At 49.9% G+C, this 20,792-nt stretch overlaps 1 pseudogene; it reads left to right on the top strand.

The window, feature by feature from the left end:
* The first annotated feature begins 363 nt into the window (after window positions 1-363).
* Window positions 364-20,792, top strand: part of LOC136506840 (xylan O-acetyltransferase 12-like) — a 35,385-nt pseudogene continuing 14,956 nt past the window's right edge.

Below are 20,792 nucleotides of genomic sequence, written 5' to 3'. Positions count from 1 at the left end.
GTATATGATCTCCCACTAAACTTTACACTTTATCCATCATCATGTTAAAAAAGATGCATTTCTCTGAACTAAACCATTAACGAATATTGGATTTCACACTAAATTAATTAGAAAAATGTCACGTGATGGTATAGGTTTCTGCACCTTTACATACTAAACAACCAGAAATTGCCTCCCAGGGTTAGTGTTCAGCTCATTGCTTGATTACAAACAAATCTGAGCACTTATCCATGTGCAAAAGTGGTGCTCCCATTGTTAATATATAAGGAGGTGCACAATAAAAGAGGGAGCCATGCACTGCACCATGGTTTTCTGAAGAAGAAGCATAGCCCAATCTCCCCACCACCACCTACACACACAGAGATGACGAATCTCAATTCTCAAGTTGGAGTACTGAGGAGAGGCGTCATCAACACCCTAATCGCCTTCTCTGTCATTGTCAGCTTCATCATCTTGTTCTACAAAGGCCAGGAAGTACATGTGGCAATCGGGGTCAAGCATGAACACCAAGAAATGCAGGCCAAGATGGCAGCTTAGCACCATGAACAACTGAGAGGAAAGCTCCCAGTCCCAGACGCCGGCAGGGAGGAGTGCAATTGGTCCACAGGACGGTGGGTCTACGACAACGTGTCCCAGCCATTGTACTCTGGACTCAAGTGCACCTTCATGTTCCCCGAGGTTGCTTGTGACAAATATGGCAGGAAGGATGTCATGTACCAGCAGTGGAGATGGCAGCCTCATGGATGCGACCTTCCAAGGTATGATAATCATAAACTTTCCTAGTAGAGTTGGAGTATTTGTAGCTCAATTTTGTTCTTCTAAATCCAAAAGTTCCACCAAATATAAAGTTGCAGAACTAGAGAAGCTGTGTCAGTGTCAGGATTTTTAAATAGTAACCTTTTTTTTTTGTTGAAGCAGAGAAACATTCAGATGCTCTATAACTGGAACAGAAAACAAAGGATAGTATTGCAGAGGGAAAAAATCTGTAATGGTTATTTCTTTCAAAAAAAATCTGTGCTAGTTAAGATTGGAAGTTTTATCTAATTGCGGTGGATAGCTGGGTGGCCAACCAGAAACCAACTGCCATGAACATACTTTAGCTGGCCATCACATAAGGATACTAATTGGCAGTGAAATACCAAAGACGAGGAAAACTACATCTCTTCTTATTTTATGATTAATTACATTTGGTAACCCTGGAAAGCTAGAAAGGGGATCAAATCAAGCATAAAATCCAGTCGTTGACCAAATTAAAGAGTGCGTCCAAAGTTTTGAAAAAAAAGGATATGATGCATGGTATTTATGACACATCACCTGGATTTGGGTTTGAACAGATTTGATGCCATCAGGCTACTTGAAAAACTGAGGAACAAGAGGTTGGAGTTCGTGGGTGACTCTCTCAATAGGAACCAATGGGCTTCCCTGGTGTGCATGGTGGAGTCCTCTATACCTGATGCTAGGCACAAGATGCACAGCATCAATGGCTCACTCCTTTCCTTCAAGGCATCAGTATGTTTTCCTTGATAAACCTACAGGTTACAGAAATCAACAATTTCGATTAGCATATTATAAAACACTATTAATTTATCATTTTTATAAAAGGGAATATATTAATATCCCAGTTTCTGCATCGACTAATGCATATGGTTGTTCATTATTACAAACAGGCATAAAATGGTCCAGGGAATCTCAAAAACAAAGTTTTGAGCCATAAAGACAACAAAGTTTTTAGAAGGAAAAACTAAAGAGCAATTCTGTTGCTAAAACTTCAGCCGTGTCTTGCGAACACCTCCATCGTGGCTGTCTCAATAGTTCTGCAACCCATCTTCATCGTATGGCGATCCTCCTCCTTCTGAAGTAGGGACCAGTACTTGGTCCAATAAGTCCCCTTGAAGATAACTTGCAAATAGGATGGTGCTGGGGCCTTGTCAAACACAATACCATTCTGGGTTAACCAAAGCGCCCAGCAAATAGCACTTGCACCCACAAGAATTTGAGATTTTATTTTCCTGTTTAACCCTTCCAACCAACTTGTAAACAAATTGTGTACACTATTTGGAGGTTTTAGGTTAAAAGAAACATGAACAATTCTCCACAAGAATTTAGCATAATAACAGTCAAAGAATAGATGTTGTATGGACTCGTTGGAGGAACAAAAACAACACTTCCTATCTCCTTGCCACTGCCGCCTAGCTAAATTATCTTTCGTTAAAATTACATCCTTGTACAAGTACCACATAAAGACTTTAATTTTGAGAGGTAGTTTAAGTTTCCAAATTAAAGTGTTATATGATAAAGCCTGTACACCTAACAAAGCTATGTACATGGAATTGACTGAGAACAACTCATTCTGATGCATCCCCTACACAAAGCAATCTCTTTGGTTTCTTAGATGTACATCTGCAACCATGGCCACCACATTGTGCCACGCTTGCAAATTAACCCCCATCAGAGGTCTCCTGAAAGCTACATTTAACGGTGTTGTAGACAGTACATTCCTAACATACGCACTTTTCTTTCTCACAATGTTGTATAGTGCCGGCAGAGCGTTTTCAATGGGCGTGGCGTTATCCACGAATCCTCCCAAAAACGCACCTAGGACCCGTCACCTAGATCAAACCTACCCATCGAAAGGAACTCATCCTTGACCTTCATGAGGCCAGTCCAAAACTGAGTCCCCGGGCATATATTGAACCTATGTCAAACTTTTATCCCTTAAATATTTATTCTTAAGCAATTGTTGCGAAACCCCATCTCCATTTAACAATTTGAAAAGCCACTTGCTTAGGAGGCACTTATTATGAACATCTAGATTTAGGACTCCCAATCCTCCTTGGTCTTTAGGTGTACATACTACCTCTCACTTTGTCAGTCTATATTTTTTCTTGTGTTCATCACTCTGCCGAAAAAACCAAGATCTAAAATAATCCAACTTCTTCAAACCCCTCTAGATATTTCAAAAAAAGACATCATGAACATGGGAAGACTACTTAGAACCGAGTTAATGAGAACCAGTCTCCCTCCTACCGACGGCATCTTACTCCTCCAACCGCTCAATCTCTTTTGAAATCTTTCTTCAACATGTTTCCTATCCTTATTCACGAGCTTTCTATGGTGCATAGCAATTCTTAGGTATCTAAATGGGAATGATCCTGCATTACACCCAAAAATTTGTGCATATTCATTTTGATTATTTTTGGCTGCTCCATAACAAAACAATTCACTCTTATGGAAATTAATCTTAAGTCCTGATAGTTGTTCAAAAGCACAAAGTAGGAGCTTCATGTTTTTGGCCCTCTGTAGATCATTGTCCATAAAGATAATAGTGTCATCTGCGTACTGAAGGACTGAGAGTCCTTCATCTACCAAATGCGGAACCACTCCTTGGATTTGTTAGGCCTCATTTGCTCGTGAAATAAGAATTGCCAGCATGTCAACCACTATATTAAGCAAGATTGGAGATAGCAGAACCCCTTGGCGCACTCCTTTTCTTGTTTGGAAGTAATGGCCTAAATTTTTGTTCCCTGTCAGTTGTCACCAAGATACGGTCTAACTTTTCATAAGTTGGAATTTTAGCATAATTAGCCCATGTGAATTTTCTACCCGTCACCTCTAGTTCCCTTAAATTCAAAGTTTCAATAATGGCATTGAAGAGAAGTGGCCACTTTGTATTATATCTTGAATTTTTTTTCTGACGGGTTCCTAACTATAGTGAAATCCCCCCTACTAGGAAAGGTAGATCCCCGCAGCTGATACATGCTCGTACTAAGTCTGATAAAAAGTTCTCTTTGTGCTCTTCTTGTGCTGCTCCATATACAGACAAAAGGGCCCATCAAAAACCGTCTATCTTATTTCTTAAGACAAACTGGATATGGTAGTCACCATCGACAATATTTTCTACTTCGAAACAATCTTGATTTATTCCCATTAGCATCCCCCTGGACATAACCCGAGGACACCACAAATACCAAACGAAATCAACCCCTGCACAGAAATTTTCCAGACACTGAGTCGAGAAACTATTTCTGTGATAAAGCTATAAAATCAAGTCTATTATCTTCGGCCACATCATGTAAAAAGTATGTTTAGCAAGGTCACGCAGACCTCTACAATTCCAAAATATCCCTTTCATTAGAACAATTTTTTCTTTGCATGTACCTTCCTATTGAGGAGCTTCTTTATCTTCCTATTTTTGCCACCTTGATGGGTATGTCAACAAGTACTCCATCAAGGACTGCAATATTATCGTCCATCACCTCCTCCGTTAAGTCGCCACAGAGTCGACTGATAGTGGAAAGGAATACAATGCAACCATAGACTTCTACTGGTCACCACTGTTGTTGGAGTCCAATGGCAACAGCCCTACCATCCACTGGTTGGAGTACAAGATCATATGGGCAGACAGGATTGAGAAGCATGCTAGCGCTTGGAGAGATGCTGACATCATAATCTTCAATTCTTATGTGTGGTGGAGGAAGCATAAGGCTGACATGAGGATGAAGGTTATGTAAGTTCCAACAAACTCAGAGTTTTTGCTTGGCTTCTTCTCATGGATAGGCTAAATACAAGGATCATTCTCAAAAGGAAAAAAACACAAGCTAGAAGGCAACATCTACAATTGTATCCTATGCAATAACAATGTTGAAGAGACGACTTTTCACCTGTTCTTTAGCTGTTCTTTCAGTTAGGCTTGCTGGAGATTCCTACATATTCATTTATCTCTTGGAAAACCAATTGTTTGTGTTAACACAAGAGACGGCTTTCCACCTGTTCTCTTGCTGTTCATTGGAACCTTACAAGTGATTTTTTTCCAAATGATGATGCAAGCAAAGCTACAGCTTCGAAACCTATCGACAAAAGATGCTCGACAGTCCTTCGAGGGGTATCCCACGAAGATAGATTGATCGACAGAGGTGCGCGTAATCAAGAACAAGAAGGCAACAGAGACACAAGAGTTAGACAGATTCGGACTGTCGGCGCGACGTACTACCCTACTCCTATGATCTGTTGGTTTGTATTGACAATCGTATGATATTGTGTGTGATCAGATGCCTTAGGCTAAGCCTAGGATCCGTATAGGGATATCCACTAGGGGACCCCCTGTCCCTCCTTATATGCTCTGGAAGGGTAGGGTTATAAGGAAAGTATCATATTTGGTATTATGATAGGATTACAATATTTGTAGGAGTCCTAATAAATCATATCTTGCGGTGTACGTCGACCAGTGCCGTGCGTCGCAAGTCTTGATGTCGTGGGCTGGACCGTCCTTGATGGTGCGGCCCATGTCCATCGTCGTGGGTACCTAGGGTTATACCCCCACTACTAGTCCTCGAGCGCCTTGTATCCTTTGAGCAGCGTCGTCTTGAACAAGTCCGACCAGTTTGTTGTGAAGCCGACCAGTTTAACTAGTGATCCGAGCAGTGGAAGTCAAAGCCGACCAGTTTAACTGGTGACCTGGGCAGTGAAAATCAAAGCCGACCAGTTTAACTGGTGACCTGGGTGGTGAAAGTCAATGTCGACCAGTTTAACCGGTGACCTTGGCGGTGAAAGTCAATACCGACTAGTTTAACTGGTGACCTGGGCGGTGAAAGTCAATGCCGACCAGTTTAACTGGCTAGGAGACCTCGGACTTAGCCAAGTAAGGCTTGCCAGAAGGATGTAAGAGGCTCAAGATAAAATTTAAAAAAATTTCTCCTTAGGAGAAGTGTAGCCACTTAGACTCCATGAATAAGGAGGGCAAATCAAGAAAAGAGCACTACATTCACCGCTAGATGAAGTGTGGCCACTTAGTTCCCGAGCCTGCTGGAAGATGAAGAATGAATCTTGTAGCAGGATCCAAGAAAAAAGTCTGAAAGCTTGCCGACGTCATCTGACATGCGCGTATCAAGACCCCAGACGTGCTGCCCAAGATCAGCACCCTGATCCGAACAACATGGAGCAACTTGATAGCACACCAATGAGACGTAGCAAGACTCGGCCGCCAAGAGAGTCTCCAGCCTTAGTTGGCAACTCTTGCACGAAGAATCCGAACGCGGAGTCCCCAGCTTAGCTGGCGATGAAGCGACGAACAATCCAAACGCCGAGGAGTCCCCAACTTAGCTGGAGAGCCCCAACATAGCGGACGATGAAGCGACGAACAATCCAAACGCCGAGGAGTCCCCAGCTTAGCTGACGAGCCCCAGCATAGCGGACGATGAAGCGATGGACAATCCGACCAGTTAGTTGGTAAAGAATCGAGCACCGAGCAGCCCCAACCAACTGGTCGGCGGCGAAGTGAGCGCCAAGTAGAAGTGAGCGCCGAACAGTCCGACCAACTGGTCGGCAACGAAGTCCATGAACCTAGCGGTCCGACCAGTTGATCGGCGGAGAAGTCCGAAGGACAGGTGGTGCGACCACCCGGATGATGATCCTATAATAAATATGTAGAATGAGTAGTACATGATGTAAAAAGAAAATATATGAACTCCGGAGAAGAATCAACAATGGTGATAAAATAGCGTATGCAGCTTGGTGATCAGTTGGTGTGAACACTTAATGTTATTCTAAAGATGTGTTTATATTTAATATAAACCGTCCCACTAGTTAGTGTGTAGCTGAGTCTCCAGCTCTAGCTAGTCTGTTAACCATAACGCGTAGCGCGGGGCCTGTGTGCGTGTAGGAAGAACAAAGCGTTGCTAAGGAGCCGCTGCCGACCACCCGTAACGCAGAGGGCAGACGCTCGTGCACGTGTAGGGAGAAGCCGGAAACAGGGCCGTCTTTGGGAACATCCGAGCGTCAACATGACTGTTCGGGAAGTTGCCTTAGGTAAAAACATATGTCATCTTTAAGATGGTATACATGGACGAAAATCGTTTAGAGAACAAATATGGAGAAAACAGCTCGGAGAAATATCATAACAATATACGAAGATTGGATAATATTTAGAAGAATATTAAAACGTGACTTAGCTTAATTAACGGGCGAGCGGGATGTTGCTGACGAAGTAAACCAGTCAGCCGCCAAACACTTGGAACTTGTCCTTGACCGGTTCGTCGAGTCCGAGCAATCGAAAGTTGTAGTCGAGTAGTGGATGTAGTATCCAAGTGGACAGATGTACTGTGCTGCAGAGGGACAGATGTACTGTGCTGCAGAGCACGTGCTCATGCTAGCCCAACCAATATTGTAGTGGGCTTGCATGTTGCTGCGGTTGATCCTTAATTTGTTTGCTATTTGGATAGCCGTACAGCTCCAAGACTTGCCATAGTATTAATATGCCTGATGGATGCGTACAGCGTGCAAGTGCCTTAGCTTTCTGTAGTCGGTTTCCATATACGTATGCCTTCCTTATTTGCTGTTGATCCGAGGAAACATCGCCCAGCATTGCATGCATGTCGTGATTCCGAAACCTTGCCGTGCATGTCCTGCATGCCTTCGTGGCCTCCTTGCTAGCTCGTGATCGTAGCACGTACACGATCGGACACGGTGCTGATGCATCAGTACGTAAACGATCGTAGTGACGGGCATTGGCGACTCACGGAACAAATCGATTTGACACCATCGGAGAGCTCGGAGCTCTACGTACGCCGATCCCAGATTTTTCGGGTCCAGCGCAACCGGAGTGGTCAGATGCGACGTGCCCGCCGCCGCCGCGTAGCACCTGCATGTACCTCGTGTACGAGTCATGCCCTTGAAGCCTTGATCGTCTTCGAGAGTTACTCACTACGACAACGGGCGAGCACGTCGGCCCGCAACGGTGATCAACGAGTCGCCGGCTTGCCGTCGTACCAAGTTGATATTGAGATCCATCTAGTTCACCATGGATCAGCGCACGCACCTTATACCTGGCACGTCAACTATCGACAAAAGATGCTCGACAGTCCATCGAGGGATATCTCACGATGATAGATTTGTCGTAGAGATGAGCAAGATCAGGAGCGAGATGGTGACAAGACACAAGAGTTAGACATGTTCAGGCCATCAGCACGACGTAATACCCTACTCCTATGGTCTGTTGGTTTGTATTGGCAATCGTATGATATTGTATGTGATCAGATGCCTTAGGTTAAGCCTAGGGTCCGTATGGGGATGTCGACTAGGGGACTCCTGCCCCTCCTTATATGCTCTTTAGGGGTAGGGTTATAAGGAAAGTATCATATTTGGTATTATGATAGGATTACAATATCTGTAAGAGTCCTAATAAATCATATCTTGCGGTGTAAGCCGACCAGTGCCGTGCGCCATAAGTCTTGATGTCGTGGGCTGGACCGTCCTTGATGGTGCGGCCCATGTCCATCACCGTGGGTACCTGGGGTTATACCCCCACAAAACCCCTTCTTCATGGAGATCTTCATCATTGCCTCGTGGCATATTTGGAAGGAGAGAAATAACTTCATCTTCGACAGAGGACGCCCCACCTTTATCTCTTGGAAAACCTCCTTTTGTGAGGAAGCTAAACTTCAAGCCTTTAGACTTAGTGAAGAAAAATGACATGCTTTTCTCCTCTATTTAGACCCCCTCTCCTAGTTCTTTCTGCTTCTCTAGAGTGCAGTTTCTCCTGTCCTCTTGCTGGTTGTGTGGCTTAGTTCTTTTAGCCCCTCCTTACTTTGTACAATTTTTTCCTCTTTTTGAAAATTAATAAAAATCTCTTACAGCGGTCTCCCCAGCTGTATTTTTGGGTAAAAAAAAAGGTTATGTAAGTTCATTCCTTTACTTCCTACTCATATCTAAGTAAGGTTATGTAAGGTTACACAACCTCATCTTCACATTGCCACTTTGAAACAGTTGAAAACTTATCCATTATGTAAAAAAGAAAAGTTCAAAACTTATTAAATACAAGCAAAGAGAAGTTTTCGAAGGCAATGAATACAAGGAGCATATTTTGTATGGGCAGGTATGGTTCATTTGAGGATGGTGATGCAAGGTTAAACGAAGTGGAAATGATAGATGGTTTCGAGATAGCTCTCAAGAAACTGACTGAATGGCTTGGAGAGAATGTTGACAAGAACAAGACTAGAATCTTCTTTGCAGGATCATCACCTACACATTCATGGTGAGAGAGAGGAGAGCAATACCCTTGCATCTTGTGTTAACACAAACAATGACATAGTGAACACCATCTCCATCAAACATGAAAGTGATACGTATGCATATATGTTTTTCAGGGCTAGCAATTGGGGTGGAGAAGACAGGAACAAATGTCTTCATGAGAAAGAACCGATCTACAAAGTCGGATACTGTCGGTGTTTCGAGCTACCAACTAGTAAATTTCTAGATTGCGCGTCTGGCTCGGATGGTGTGCTTAGAGGACATGAGGTTTATACTAGTTCGGGCAGAAAGTCCCTACGTCCAGGTCGTCGCAGCTGCTCATGTTACTAGCATTGAAGGTTTGTAGTAGGGGTTACAAATGAGCAAGAGAGGGATAGGTCCTAAATCTCTGATGTGTGAGTGTGCTGCTAAGACGTGTTAGGATGTGTGTTTTTATGTCTACCGCCATGTAGAGTCGTATACAGTTGTGCCCTTCACGGGGCATCCTGCTTCTCCTTTTATAGACGAAGTGGAAGAGCGGGTTACAGAGAGAAAGGGGGAGAAGAGCCAAGGAGAGGAAGGCTTCCAGGACCACCGGGCCTTTCCCTCCTTTATGCGGGTCCCGCTAACACTGCAGATGGTAACAGGGATGGCTTCACGCCGACCGCCTATTCACCGCTGATGCCACGCCCCAACGTTATCAGCGAGTCATGGCATCCCATTCCATCCCGGCGGGTGACGCGGTGAACCAGCGTGCTGGTCAGCGGCCGTATAGAGAGTAGGAAGCATAGTGACCACGCGTCCGTCACTGTTGGTGATGTGAATTCCCTGGAGCGACATGTCGCGGGCATGGGTCAAGTCGAGATGTGCCCGCTCCATGCACGGTGCCAGAAGTTTGACCTTAGGTTGTACTTTCTGGCACGTAGTGGTTGGCGGCGATACAAGCATCCATCAGGAGCTGCGCCTGAGGGGTCGGGCGAGGCGAAGCCCCTGACCCAGGGGTTGGGCGAGGCGGAACCCGCCCCCTAGAGGTCGGGCGAGGCGGACCCCTAACCCAAAGGTCGGGGAGGCAAAACCCATCCACCAGAGGTCGGGCGAGGCAGAGTCCCTGACCTAGAGGTCGGGCGAGGCAGAACCCGCCCTACAAAGGTCGGGCGAGGCGGAGCCCGCCTAGGCGAGGCAGAACCCGCCCCCTAGTGGTCGGGTAAGGTGAAGGTTGTGCGCCTGGGGGCCGGGCGAGGCCATAGTCACGCACGTGACTGCTCGGGTGAATCAATGTTGATGACCATTGGCTCCTCCTCTTCGGGTACTCTAGTATTGGTCCCCAACAGTAGCCCCTGAGCCCCCAGGTGATTTAGGTAGAATCACCTGAGGGATTTTTTGACTCTCCAGTGGGTGCGCGCGAGCACACCCAGTGGGTGTAGCCCCCGAGCCTATGGAGGAGTGGAATACTCCTTCGGAGGTTTTTCTGGATAGGAGGACTCTGAGGGCCTTGGCCCTCTTTTGTCGCCCATGGCATGTCCTGGTGGGACAGCAATTCCCTTTCATCGTGATTGCACCTCTTGGGGGTATAGCCATGAGATTCGGTGGGTCAAAAAAAGGTCTCTCCTAATTCCGACCACTATAGGGGTCTGATCGATCTACCATCGTTTAGCGACCACGTGTTCGGTCTCCTTATGAGTACAACTTTCCTCGAGCCCCCGCATGTAGTAGGGGTCCAGTCGAGGGTCGGCTCGTCTTTGTGATCGTCTTCCCTCAAGCGTTTTTCCAATAAAACGGAGGGGTAGAGCCGTGCCATGATTTTCCTCTATGGACAAATCACAGTGCTCGATGAGCTGTTAATGGGCAACTCCGAGTAGGGCCCTGGCATTTCGTTCATGGGGGTCTGGCTTGGGTCAGCTGGTGACCGACTCCAGACTCTCAGCGGTCAATCCATATAGTTCTCGGGTCCGTTCGACTAGTCTCGAGGGCTCTCTGCCTTTCTTCGAGGAAAAACCATGGATTGTGTCTGGACGAGACTCGAACATGGGTTGGGATGCCCATGGCACCCGTGCGCCCGGATACTAGCCGCTAGTGGGCCCATCCCTTTCCACCCCTCACTCTTAAGGCTGCCCAGAGTGGTTGTCGAACCCATCGGTGGGCCAACCTTCAAACTCCTAGGCCTAGACGGGCAGTAGGAGCATTTTCAGCTCCATATCCCTCTTACCTGTGACGGGTCATGGCCCATTCGAGAAGGCAAAATGTCCAGCGCATTTTTCGAGGGGACAGGCTAGAGGTTGTGTGCGCATGCCCCATGACGAGACAGGGTGATAGGTCGTGGCAGGCTTAGAGATCCACGCGGGTAGTTGGTTTTCAAGCACCTGTTGCCCCTATAAAACCAAAGGGTTAGCCCTCCGTGTTTCATACGCACACCTGCATCCTCACCTCTATAATTGCGCCGCCACCACCAATGCTAGGGTTCCTTGCCCCCACATCCTCGTCACTGAGCTCGCCTTCATCCGCCCTAGCTTTCGATGGATCCGTGGTGCCGCTCTGACATCACCTTCCAGTGCATAGAAGGCCTCATCCATCACGGTCTTCTCCACGCATGGACCGCATCTGAGGAGTGGTTGCAGGCTGGCAATAAGGATTTGCCATCGCCGCCCGATGGCTATGTGGTGTCATTCGCCCACTTCCATGAGCGTGGGCATGTGATCCCCGCCCACAAATTCCTTCGGTAGCTGTTGCACTTCTACAAGATTGAGCTGCAGCATCTCAATCCTTACAGGATCCAACACATGGCGGCATTTGCCGCGCTGTGTGAAGGATTCCTAGGGATCAACGCTCACTTTGACTTGTGGAGGTACTTCTTCGCCATCAACCTCCAGAAGAAAAGGGAGAAGGACGGCAAGCAGGAGCTGCACATGCCGATGGGGTGCACCGGCATCCAGCTTTGGAACAATCGAGTTGGCGAGTACCCGTCCATGCGGCTTTCGATGTCCAACAAGGGGTGGCACTCATAGTGGTTCTACCTCAAGAACGATGCTGCTGTCCCTTTGCCCGAGTTCATCGGGCACCTGATCGAAGAAGCCCCGGCGCCATAGAGGAAATGGGGTGTCCCGGAGAAAGACAAGAAGAGGATCCAAGACCACATCGTTGCCATCCACATCCTAAAGGAGAATGGCCTAAAAGGGTCAGGCGTCATCAGGGCTTACCATGCGAGGAGGGTGGCGCCGTTGATGACACGCGCGCTCCCGCTATACGCGATGGCGCCCAAGGCAGCGTTCGACGGAACGGCGCTCGCCGAGGGAACGCTCCCTAACTATGAGATCACGCAACACATCAAGGAGGTGATAGAGCCTCTATGGGATGATGCGGGTGCCATCCTTGACTTCATCTACCCGGTGTTGGGGCATCCTCTAATGTGGCCAGAACCAAGCTACATCGTCTTCATAAGTTTCCCTTTCTCCTGCCTCTCCTTCAGTTGATTTTCTAACCTCGTGAGACTAACTTTGAGAGGGGCAGGACCAGCCAAGGGACCTCATCCTCACAGATCACCCGGCGCCGCTACCGAGGGATTTGGCCATGAGGGTGGCAAATCACGCCGAGGGTGAGCGGCTATGGAAGGCAAAGGAGGACAACAGGAGAGAGAAGCAGCAGAAGCTGTGAGCACAGGAATGAGGGGAGGACACTGACGACGACGATGACGATGATGATGGCAACGATGGTGAGGTGATGGAGGAAGAAGAAATGGTAGCCGACGATATTGAGTGGGACAACCTGGAAAACGAGGATGCGCTGACAAGCATCGATTTGTCCTTGTAGGCATCGGGACCCTTCCCGTTCCACAGAGGGGAGGGCACATCTGGGGAGCCGGCAGAGGCGGGCCGTTTCAATGATGCCCCCCAAGAACCAACAGAGGTAGGTGGCTCCGTTGTCATGCCCTAGGAGCCAGTATAGGTGGGCAGCTCCGCCGATGTGCCCTAGGAGCTGTCAGGGGTGAGCCCCTCTGCCCAGGAGTAGGGGGTGGGCTTGAAATGGCCTTGTTTTGATGAGGCAGAGCAAGGGTCGGAGGGTTTGTCCCCCAAACACATCTGCCGTCCAACAGCACCAAGGTGAGTCGTCGACTCCTCTATTTTTTTTTTGTTTTAATTGGATTTCATCGTGACTTATGTTTGTCGCCCCTTGCAGTGTCGGCATGTATTGGAATCCTCTGGCACTGGCACCGAAGTAGAGCATCGCACTCCAATCGGGGCGGCAGCCATCGACTGGTGTCAAGCCTGGATTGGGCAGGAGCAACGCCGTTGTGACTGCGTCGATGGCCGGCGGGCAACGCTGGTGCCCACGGTGGGGTAGGCGGACATGGGCACACAAGGGGCACCTTCGGCGGTGGTGGAGCAGCTGGTGATGGCCGTGATACCGCTGCCTTTGATGGGGCAGATGGGGTTGCCGACCGTGCTTGTACCGACCATGGCATTAGTCATGCAGCCGGTTGTGACCCCGCCGACGTAGGTGGAGGGGGCAGCGCTAGTGGCAGATGGGTCATAGCCGGGCACGACTGCAGTGTTGCCTAAGGTATTGGTGCAACCCATGCCATCGACAGCCCAAGCGTCGGTATCTGATGCGGGTCAGATGGAGGGGGATGCGGCTGAGGGGTCCCTAGAAGTCATGGTGCTGGGGGAAAGGCTCGTGTCCACACCGCCAACTCCTTCCATTGCCAGAGAGGGCGTCCCGACAGAGGCGTCATGGTGAGAGGGATCAGTGGCACTTGGGGCTAGTGGGGAGTCATCCCTAACCTTGACCTCGGTGGGTGGTAGCTCACCCACGTGAGGTGCACCCCTGCTCCGATGGATGGACCCACAGGATCTGGCATCGACGCTCCTTACTCTCGATGATGCTGTAGAGAGCATGGAGTGGGAGAGCCTCGACATAGGGATAACGTCCGTGCTTGAGGCCCTGGACAACGCCACGGGCGCAATGTGCGACGTCGTTGTTCCCTCTGGCCGGGTATTGCTCGGTCTTGCTTCTTGCACTTTTCTTCCTCTATATATTTTTTGTATCCTGACCATCATCTCCCTGCAATCCCTTATAGCTCACAGCCAGGGGAAATCCTAGTTCCTTTGTTAACAGAAGGAAGCCTAGGACCGCCTCATCGAGGAGGCATGGTTACATGGGGAGGTGATAGCATAGCTCGCTGCCGCTAAGCAGAGGGTGATCGAGCTGACTCCCATTGCCGAGGAGGCAGCCAATCTTCAGACGCGGGTGGTCGAGGCCCATCGGAATGCTGACGTGGCCGAGAAGGCGTTCAAGGCCCTATCGGTGAGGTCACGTAAGGATGACAAAGAAGCCACCAGAGTCAGGAAGGAGTGGGATGAGCTGCTCCAAAAGGACGCTGAAACCTGCCAATGGATCCTTGACCTCCTGGGGAAGGTTGAGATGGAAAGGGATCTAAAGCTGGGGACCAAGGAGAAGCTCGTGGCCTTGGACAAAAGGGCAAGCCAGGATGCCACGACAGTCACTCAGCTATGCAAGGTGCGCGACTAGCTGTCCTAGACCATGGAGAGGCTTCGCTCGGAGCACCTCACGGCTCATGAGGAGCGTGACCAGGCTTTTCGAGAGCATGACCAGGCCTTCTAAGAGCACGACGATGCGCTGCAGAAGGTCGGCTCCCTCCAAGCCAAGCTCGGAAGGGAGAGGGACGATAGGCTAGAGGCCAAGAGCATCTCCGTTGGGCTCTCTATGGACCTAGCCCAGGCCAATACGAAGGCCTAGAGCCTAGAGAAGGAGCTCACTGAGGTGAGGACGAACCTCCAGGCGGCGAATAATGAGCTCAGTATGCTGACTGCTTCCGTCGTGGTGGTTTGCAATGACCTCAGTGTGATGCAGGTGGAGGGGACCAGCTCACACGCGACACGCATCACCCAGATCATAGAATGGATGTGCCAGCTCAAGAGGGGTGCTCTTCACATTAGCGTCAACCGATCCTTCATGGTAGCTTGTTCCCATTATGGGGATAGCATCGATCTGGAGGCGATGAGTCACGGCTATGCGCCCAGCTATGAAGACTAGGAGCTAGAGGAAATGGAGATGGTGGTGGCCCCCTTTCGCAAGACCAGGAGCCGGAGGGGTTAGTTAGTTAGGTGGATTCGGGCCGTAGAGCCATCAACTTGTAACGAACAAGTATTTTTTCGTCATTTTAAACATTCATCCCTTTTTAATGGTAAAAAGGGGTGTGATGCGAACTTGTGATGAACAAGTTTGTATTTCGAATGTAAAGCGAGTCGATGCGACCCGATCCCTTCCGATGTTGAGTCGATGCGAGCCGAACCCTTCTAACATTGAGTCTGCTCAGCTCAAGCCATGGGCGAAAAAGAAACTTTGATCATGCCGGGGAGCAAAAGTGTCGTAGCCGTCGAGGCATAGGTCTTTTAGCAGTCCGCCTAGTTTTACTCAAAGTTAGTTTTTGTGACTTTTACTTTTTAGGCCTCATCATAGGAAGGGGTCGGATGCAAAGGGTGTTTCTAAGTAAGAGTATTCCCCTATCAGCCCCCGAGTGAGGCTCAACCCCTAGCCATTGCTGGGGTCGGGTGTCATTAAAAACCGAGGAAGCGATAATGAAACTGATAAAGGAAAGTGCTTTTTATTTTAGAAACACGATTTTACATAGGTATGTGAATGACTTGGAAAGGAGCTAAGGTTAAAAGCGACGTAGCTACTCAATGTTCCATGCGTTGGTGAAGACTTGGTTGTCAATGGTTTTGAGCTTGTAAGTGCTCAGTTAGAGTACTTCCGCGATGACGTATGGCCCTTCCCATGGTGGAGATAACTTATGGGGGTCCTTGTTGCTCTGGACGAGGCAGAGCACCAGATCCCCAACATCGAAGGCCCGGCCCCACACCTGATGGCTATGACACCGATGTAACGCCTGCTGGTACTTGGCCGAGCGAAGCAGGGCAACGTCACGCACTTTGTCGAGTTGGTCCAAGGCATCTTTGAGGAACTCCTTGGCCTCCAGCTCCTTGTACATCATGACCATCGGTGCCCCGTAGTCGAGATCGGTTGGAAGGATAGCCTCAGAGCTGTAGACCATGAAGAAAGGCATGTAGCCGGTCGCCCGGCTAGGGGTTGTCCTTAGGCCCCACAGCACCACGGGGAGCCCTACTACCCACCACCCACCAAACTTGTAGAGTTTGTTAAAAATCCTAGGCTTGATCCCCTGTAGGACTATGCCATTTGCACGCTCGACTTGCCCATTTGTGTGGGGGTGTGCCACGGTGGCCTAGTCGACACAAATGTGGTATTCATCGCAAAACCTAAGGAATTTCTTCCCCATGAACTGTGTGCCATTATCGATGATGATGGAGTTTGGCACCCCAAACCGATGGATGATGTCACGGAAGAAGAGCACAGCTTGCTCGGATTCGATCTTGGTGATCGGCCACGCCTCTATCCACTTTTAGAACTTGTCGATGGTGACAAGCAGATGCGTGTAGCCCTCGGGTGCCTTCTTGAGGGGTCCGACCAGATCAAGTCCCTAGACCATGAATGGCCATATGATGGGGATCATATGGAGCGCTTGGGCCAGCAAATGGGTTTGACGAGCATAGAACTGGCACCCTTCACAGGTGCGTATGATTTTCTCAGCGTCAACTACGGTGGTTGACTAGTAGAAGCCTTGCTAGAATGCGTTTTTGATGAGGGTTTGTGGTGCGGCGTGGTGTCCACAGGTCCCACCGTGGATATCCTCTAGTAGCCGCCTCCCTTGCTCTGTTGGGATGCAGCGCTGCAAGACCTTGGTATGGCTCTTTTTGTAGAGCTCTCCCTCGACGATGACAAAGGACTTAGTGCGACACGCGAGCCATCGGGCCTCCATCTTCTCTGTTGGGAGCACCTCATGGATGAGGCAATCGAGGTAAGGGATCCTCTAGTTAGGTAAGGGGTCAGACCGTGCCATTGGATCTCCGTGGCTTTCCCCCGTTAGGTCTTCGTCGACCTCCATGACCTTGGGGTTGGGTGGAGCCAATAGGGGGTCAGCCTCCAAGCCTAGGGCAGGGAGCACGTCGCTGGCCCTAGACCCTAAGCCCAGATCAAGGGGAGTGGGATGAGTCGATGGTCGCCCAGCCCCCGAGCCCTAGGCGGAGGGGTCAGGTGAGACCGATAGCCTGTTGTCGACCTGCTCTGACTCTTCGTCGAGAACTGAGGGCTTGTGCTGGTCACTGGCAAAGACGCCAACTGGGACTGGCTACTGGCCAAATGCCATCTTCACTAGCTCGTTGGCTGCCTCGTTGAGCCATTGGGGGATGTGGTTGAGCTCGAGGCTGTCGAACTTGTCCTCTAGCTTGCAGACCTCTTGACAGTATGTAGCCATCTTGGAGTTGTGGCAGCTCGACTCCTTCATGACCTAGTCGATGAGTAGCAGGGAGTTGCCCTGGATGTCGAGTCGTTGGATGCCCAACTCTATGGCGATGCGTAGGCCATTGACGAGAGCCTCGTACTTAGCCATGTTGTTTGAGGTGGGGAAGTGAAGGCGGACCATGTATTTCAATCGCACCCCAAGAGGCGAGATGAAAACTAGGCCCACACCGGCCCCTTCTTCATCAGCAAACCGTCAAAGTATATGGTCCAGTACTCCTGATCAATGGCCGCTGGTGGCATTTGGATCTCGGTCCACTCTGCCACAAAGTCAACCAGTGCCTAGGACTTGATGGCAGTCCGTGGGCCATATGAAATGCCCTGACCCATCAACTCGAGTGCCCATTTCACGATCCTTCCCATGGCGTCTCGGTTTTGAACAACCTTGCCAAGGGGAAAGGACGTCACGACCATTACTGGGTGCGATTCAAAGTAGTGGTGCAATTTCCATTTGGTGATGAGGATGGCATAGAGGAGCTTTTGGATCTAGGGGTAGCAGGTCTTGGAGTCAGACAAGACCTCGCTGATGAAGTACACGGGTCGCTGTACCTTGAGGGTGTGTCCCTCTTCTTCTTGCTCCACTACCAGTGTAGCACTGACCACTTGTGTGGTGGCCGCAACGTAGAGCAGGAGTGGCTCCTCGACGGTCGAGGGAATCAGGATCGAGGCCTTTATTAGGAGCTCCTTGAGCTTGTCAAGCTCCTCCTAGGTCTCAGGCGTCCACTCAAAGTGGTCGGCTTTCTTTAGAAGTTGATAAAGGGGGAGGCCTCATTCGCCAAGATGGCTGAGTGCGATGAGGCACCCTATGATCCACTATACCCCCTTTATGTTCTGTATCAGGCCCATCTTCATGATGGCCGAGATTTTTTTCTAGGTTGGCTTCGATGCCGTGCTCGGAAACGATGAACCCAAGTAACATACCCCTCGGAACCCTAAAGACACATTTTCGGGGTTGAGTTTGATGCCATTCGCCCGAAGCTTCATGAAGGTCAGCTCTAGGTTGGTCACAAGCTCATTCGTGCACTTGGATTTGATTACAATGGAATCCATGTAAGCCTCAATGGTCTGCCCAATGAGGTTATCGAAACACTTGAGCATGCAATGCTGATACGCCATGATCTGATGGTACCCAGAGTATGCATCAATGAAGCAGAGGGTTTCGCACCCTAAGGTCGAGTCGACCACCTGGTCTATGCGCAGTAAAGGAAATAGATCCTTTAGGCATGCTTTGTTGAGACCCATGTAGTCAACACACATTCTCCATTTCCTACTCTTTTTTCTTACAAGAATGGGATTGGCTAACCACTTAGGATGATACACTTCCTTGATGAATCTAGACACTAAAAGCTTCGCAATCTCTTTGCCGATGGCCCTGTGCTTCTCCTCGTTGAAGCGGCACAGGCGTTGCTTCACCGGCTTGGAGCCTGGCCTGATCTTCAAGTCGTGCTCGGTGACTTCCCTCAGAATGCCCAGCAAGTTTGAGGGTTTTCACGCAAAGATGTCTCGGTTGGCACAGAGTAAGTCGACGAGCGTTCTTTCCCATTTGGAGGAAAACGTGGTGCCGATGCAGAGCACCTTGCCGTCGGGGCTACTGGGATCCACTGGAACCTCTTTGATGCCCTCTATAGGCTCAAAAGACACAACCAACCGCTTGGAGTCTAGAGCCTCCTCGACGGTCTTCCCCTGGATGGTCGCGAGCTCGGCGGAGGCGACGATGGCCGCGGTGTGCTAGCAGCACTCCACCTCGCACTTGTAAGCGCGCTGGAAGGATGTGCCAACGATGATGACCCCTCGTGGACCCAACATCTTTAGTTTTAGGTAGGTGTAGTTGGGGACAGCCATGAACTTCATGTAACATGGGCGTCCGAGGATGACGTGGTAGGTCCCGTGGAACCCGACCACTTCGAACATGAAGGTCTCCGTCCTATAGTTGGTTAGACTCCCAAAGGTGATGGGTAGGTCGATCTGCCCGAGTGGCATGGCCTGCTTCCTATTCACGATGCCATGGAAAGGTGCCCCGGCCGATCGGAAGCGTGATTGGTCGATGCCCATGGCGTCAAGCGTCTTGGCGTATAGGATGTTGAGGTCACTGCCGCCGTCCATCAACACCTTGGTAAGCCACTTCGTGCCGACGATCGGGTCGACCACGAGTGGGTACCTCCCCAGCTACGGGATGTTCTCTAGATGATCGGTTCGATCAAAGGTGATGGCGGACTCTAACCATTGGAGGAACATGGGCATAGCTGGCTCGACCACATAGACCTCGTGCCGTGCTAGCTTCTAGTGTTGTTTGGAGCCCTAGGCAGCCAACCCCCTGAAGATCATGAGGCAGCCATCCGGCATCGAAAAGCCACCATCCTTCCCCTCAGTGTCATCTACCACCGACTTGGGGTCCTTCCTCGACTCTCCCTTGCTAGAGCCGTCGGACAAGAACCGCTTCATGAGGACGCAGTCCTTGTACAGGTGCTTGACGGGGAAGATGTGGTTCGAGCATGGCCCCTCAAGTAGCTTCTCAAAGTGGTCGGGTGTGTCCTTGGTGGGCTTTCGACCCCCCTTTACGGTCGGCAGCAGCTACAAGTGAGCTCTCGCGACACTGCTTGTTTTTCTTCTTGTTGGGACGTTTGGAGGCGCCTTCGCTGGCGTCATCGTCTCGCTTTGCCTTGCCCCTGGAGCGGTCAAAAATCACTCCGACCGTCTCCTCACTCGAGGCATGACTAGTGGCAATGTCGAGGAGCTCCTTGGTGGTTCATGGGCCCTTGCATCTCTGTTTGTGAACTAGGGACTTGTAGGTTGTCCCAAACAAGAAGGCTCCTATGACGTCGGCGTCGGCGATGTCAGGCAGTTCATTGCACTGCCGGGAGAAGCACCGGATGTACTCGCGAAGAATCTCTCTAGATTTCTGTCGGCAATTTTTGAGGTCCCACGGGTTTCCAGGGCGTGCGTAGGTGCCCTACAAGTTGCCCACGAAGATCTCCTTTAGGTTCGCCCAACTCTAGATGCGATTGGGCGGAAGGTGCTCCAGCCATGTTCGCGCTGAGTCAATGAGGAACAGGGTGAGATTGCGGATAATGAAGTCGTTACCATCCACGCCACTAGCCTGGCAAGCAAGCTGATAGTCCTTGAGCCATAGCCCGGGGTTCGTTTCCCTGGAGTACTTCAGGACATTGGTCGATGGCCGGAATCATGGTGGGAAGGGTGCATTGAGGATGTGTCGGCCAAAGGCCTGAGGCCCCAGGAGGCTGGGGCTTGGGCTCTGGTCTTCACTGATGTCATAGCGTCCACCGCGACGAGGGTGGTAGCCATGGTTGGCCGCCTCTCCCTCGCTGCTGCGGGCACGCCTATGGGCGTCTAGAGTGTTGTGCGCGTCATAGTGGAGGCTTAGACGCTCACGCACTAGG

Source organism: Miscanthus floridulus, chromosome 15 (genome assembly GCF_019320115.1).
Source record: "Miscanthus floridulus cultivar M001 chromosome 15, ASM1932011v1, whole genome shotgun sequence".
NCBI lineage: Eukaryota > Viridiplantae > Streptophyta > Magnoliopsida > Poales > Poaceae > Miscanthus > Miscanthus floridulus.
The sequence above is the reverse complement of the archived record's forward strand: the minus strand, read 5'-3'. Positions and strand labels throughout refer to the sequence as shown.